This window comes from Microtus ochrogaster, chromosome 17 (genome assembly GCF_000317375.1).
Source record: "Microtus ochrogaster isolate Prairie Vole_2 chromosome 17, MicOch1.0, whole genome shotgun sequence".
Taxonomy (NCBI): domain Eukaryota; kingdom Metazoa; phylum Chordata; class Mammalia; order Rodentia; family Cricetidae; genus Microtus; species Microtus ochrogaster.
The window spans coordinates 980,905-985,415 of record NC_022019.1 but is presented as its reverse complement, the minus strand read 5'-3'; positions in this window follow the sequence as shown (position 1 = coordinate 985,415).

Genomic DNA, 4,511 nt, shown 5'->3' with positions numbered 1-4,511 from the left:
CTACTGAGAGGAAGAAACTGAAGATGCAGAGCAGACTCCTCTACTGAGAGGAAGAAACTGAAGATGCAGAGCAGACTCCTCTACTGAGAGGAAGAGAGCAGGAATACAGGGACTTCAGAGGTTTGACCCAACCCTCAGAGGCAGGAGCTGCAGGGTCTCCAACCCTCAGAGGGTTAGTCAGGCCGTTAGTCTGTTTAAGTGTGTGTGTGTGTGTGTGTGTGTGTGTGTGTGTGTGTGTGTGATTGTGTGTTGGTGTGTGAGTATGTAAATGTGTGTGTGATTGTGTGTTGGTGTGTGCGTATGTGAATGTGAGTGCAGGTGCCCATGGAGGCTAAAGGTCTTAGATCCTCTGGAACTGGAGTCACAGATGGTTATGAGTCTCCTGATGTAGGTCCTGAGAACTGAACTTGGGTCCTCAGGAAAAGCAACCAGTGCTCTTACTGCTGAGCCGTAGCTCTAGATCCAAAAGAGAATAAAACTTCAGATCTCCTCTGAAGTCACAATATAGCTGGTACTTAACAGACTTGTTGCCCAGGCCTTCTAAAGAGAGCACTGTGGCTAGGGACTTACAGATTGTTCACCAACGCCACCCCCCCTCTCCCCCACACACAGTGTAGTTAAAAGTCTTTTCCTACAACCGTTGCAGGTCTAATTCTGACTGAGTAATCATCTTGTATACTTGACCCAGCCCCAGATTTTCTGAAGTCAGAGCCCTCCAGCATCTCCAGGAACGCTCTGGTGTCAAAGACATTCTTACCACTGTAGTCTGCATCAAGTTACTCCGTTGACTGTCGTTATTTTTTCCTTTAAGTTCAGTCAAAGGTTAACGTCTTCAAAGCAGGTTGTCAAAACCTGACATGGTGTTTGTTTTGCAATGTTGTTGTAACACAAAACGTACAAAGGTGCCCTCCCACTAAGTCTTCATGTCATGGGGAGAGCAACATGTGTTTGGGTTCTGAGCAAAAGCTAGCCTGTGGCAGCTTGCAAAGGAAGTGTGGGGCTCACCCAGCAGGTTCAAAATTAACAAAACAACAAAAAGTGCCTTTAGAATAATCAGGACCCATGCAGAGCAGAGAAAACCCCAGCAAGTGCCAGCCCTGGCTAGCTGTTTATTTAGCTGTTTGCATGTGTATGTGTGTAGTGTGTGCACACTCCAGGTATGCTTGCACACGTGGGGGCTTACTTGTGTGTTCTGGTCTATTAGAGGCTTGACACTGATGTCGGGAATCTTAGAGCATTCCCACCCTGTATTCTGAAGCAAGTTCCCTGACTTGACTCAGACCGCTTCAATTCAGTTTAGCTAGCCAGCTTGCTCTGTGGACCCCTGTCTCTGCTTCCCATGGCATGTGCTGGGATGGCAGGCAGGCTGCTACGCCCATTCTTCATTTACATGGATGCTGGGATACACACTTCAGTCCTCATTGTCTTGGCAAACACTTTACCCACTAAGCCATCTCCTCAGCCTTGGAAGTTTTCTTTTACATTGAGAAATGAATGCTGGTCAGAGGGGAGGTGTGCAGGTTAAGAAAGGAGGCCGGAATTTCCAGGTCTATTAGAATGCATAGCTGATATTACAGGTTTGCACGTGGAATGTCTCCCATAGACTCATGTGTTTGAACACTTAGTCCCTATCTGGTAGCACTGTTTGGGGAGGTTGCTAGACCTTCCTAGGGACCAGCTGATAGAGATAGAGCAATAATGGCAGGAATTATGGGTCATAGTTCAAACCTAATTCTGGCCAGAACACTCTGTTTCCTGATGGCCAAGGCCATGTAACCAGATGTCCCATGATGCCACCACCATGTTTATCTACTCTAACGGGCTATCCCTGAACTGTGAGCCCAAAGAAATCTTTCTTCCTTTAAGTTGCTTTTTATAGGTAACAAAAGTAACTAATACAACAAAGAAAAGCCAGAGCCAGTCTGGAGGTCTGCTCTGAAGGACAGGACGTGTGGAAGCAGAAGTTCCCCTAAGTAATTGATTTTCAGCCCCTGCTTCATCAAGTTGTTCTTTTAGCCACCCAGCTATCATCTTTCATCTCCATTGAGAATTTTGTTTTACGCGCCAGCGTTCTCCAGCTGGGCCAGCTCACTGCAGATCTTTCTTCCTGAACCCTGTGTGTATTTGGGGGCTAAAGATAAAGTTTTGACAAGTTTCCTGGGCCAGCAGCTCTTAGGCATTTGAGCTTTTGCCCAGCTGAACTCCTCTGCCAGAAGCGCTCGAGTGGAAAGGGAGGAACCAGCAAGCAGGAAGAGCAATGGCGAGAGGTTTCAGCTGAGAGCTGTCTGGCCGACCACACCTAAAATTCTCCACAGAGTGTAAGCACACCAGAGATCAGTAAAAACCTACATATGTTGCCGCTGCATAGGACAACGGCCCAACTTTAATTTCAGAGTCTCCAAGAAAACAGAGACCCAAGCCATTTTTAAATTTTGTTTTCTTCCACAGAAGTGTACCAGCAGGAGTGGGTGCCATCTGTGTGCACCAGCTCTCGTTCGTTCACCTGGGCCTAGAGGGAAGCAAGCATGGTTGTTAGCTGTCAGGCACGTGTGTTATGTCCGAAATTCATATGACTCCATCTGGGTTTCGCTCTTTGTTTAATAGATCACAGAGTCCCTGATGCCCATTCAATTAATTAGTAGTGGAAGAAGAGTCCAGCGTCAGACATTTCTATAAGCTCTTTATGACAAGCCGAGGAAGATAAGCATTTCATTACTGTGATGACCACTTGCACCTAATTCTTTGATGTGCCCTAGATAAGCAATCCAAAGTGTAATTATTAGGGGGTACTTGGGAGATGGCTTCCAGCTGTCAGGAATGGAAACGGCTCTCGTGGGCTTTTACATTTTTCTTATAACTTAATTCAAATAGATGCCCACTGAACTGAGTGTGTTCTCCTACCGGGAGATATTTAAATGCCATCTGCAGCAACTCTGTACTAAAGGAGACTCTTACACACTCTCTTGCTCAAAGGCTAAAGTATTCAGAACTTCATGAACCAACTGCTGCACTTGTTCGATTATTTTGATGATATCAGAAAATATCCCCACCCTTGGGAGAGTGGAGGACACTTACTCACATCTTCCACTGAAATTATTCAGTGTCTGGATGTGCCATGTGGCCTCCCTGGGCTCCCAGCTTCCTGATATCTTCAACAGGGAGGAGCATAATCTACCCCCTAAAATAAACTATTTTGGAGAACTATGTCCCAGGTTCTGTGTATGTGTGTGTATCTACATATTCAAAGACTATTCCACAATTTTACCACTCCACCTTTGAGCTATCTTTTGAGTGAAGTCTCTTTCTCATATTAATCATCCAGAATACCTCCAGCCTCTTCTCGGAGTTGGTTTTTTTTTTTTTTTTTGACACCTATTTCCATAACTCTCTTTTGGGTTTAAACCCTAGTTGCCAACTTATGCGTGTATATGCTCTACACAAGTCTGTTTCCCCTCTAAGTGAGGGTACCCATGATCAAACGGGACAGAGCAGGGTGGGGTGTTATCACTCTGCTAACGTTGGGTCAATGCCTTAAAGGTGGGCTGGTGTTTTCTACAGCAATATGAATGGAAGCTGATGAACACAACTCTTATGTCGAAATCCCCAAACCCAAAGTGACTTGTGTGGAGGCAGGGCCTGTAAGGAGGTAATTAAAGTTAAGTTGGGTCATAAGAATAAGAATTTAATCAATAGGATTAGTGTCCTTAGTAGAGGAAGAAAAGAGGCGGCACATTCGATCCGTCTCCACATGTGCAAAGGACTCAGTAGGAAGATGGCCATCTGGATGTCATGAAGGGAGGCACCAGCAGAAATCAACATTTCTGGCACATTGGCTAGGGACTTCTAGCTTCGGCAAATAAATTTATGTTGACCAAGTCATCCATCCTGTGGTTTTTGTTACAAAAGGATCATAGAGGATTGTGGCCCAGTGATTGAGGCTTCTGTGGCAAACACCACCCAGTGCCGAAGTGGTCGGGAACTGGGAATTTTCATAGGCTAGAAGTTGTGCTGTGCATGTTAGACAGAAGTGGAGAGCAATGAGGGTAAGAGTATACCGAGACCTTCAGAAAATGCTCTCTGGTCTTAGTGAGCACACAGCAGAAGCAGCAATGAGGGTAAGAGTATACCGAGACCTTCAGAAAGTGCTCTCTGGTCTTAGTGAGCACACAGCAGGAGCAGCAATGAGGGTAAGAGTATACCGAGACCTTCAGAAAGTGATCTCTGGTCTTAGTGAGCACACAGCAGGAGCAGTCGATTGCCAGTAGGAATACAGATGTTAAGGCCATTCTGGTAAGGCCTCGGTCAGAAACACAAAAATGTGACTAAAACTGCACAGAAGCTGATCTTTGTTATCAAGTGGCCATGCTGTGCTCTGGTGTTATTGAGTGGGCAGGCGTGGCTGTGCTGTGTCCTGGTGTTATCGAGTGGGCAGGCGTGGCCGTTCTGTGTCCTGGTGTTATAGAGTGGGCAGGGGTGGCTGTGCTATGTCCTGGTGTTATCGAGTGGGCAGG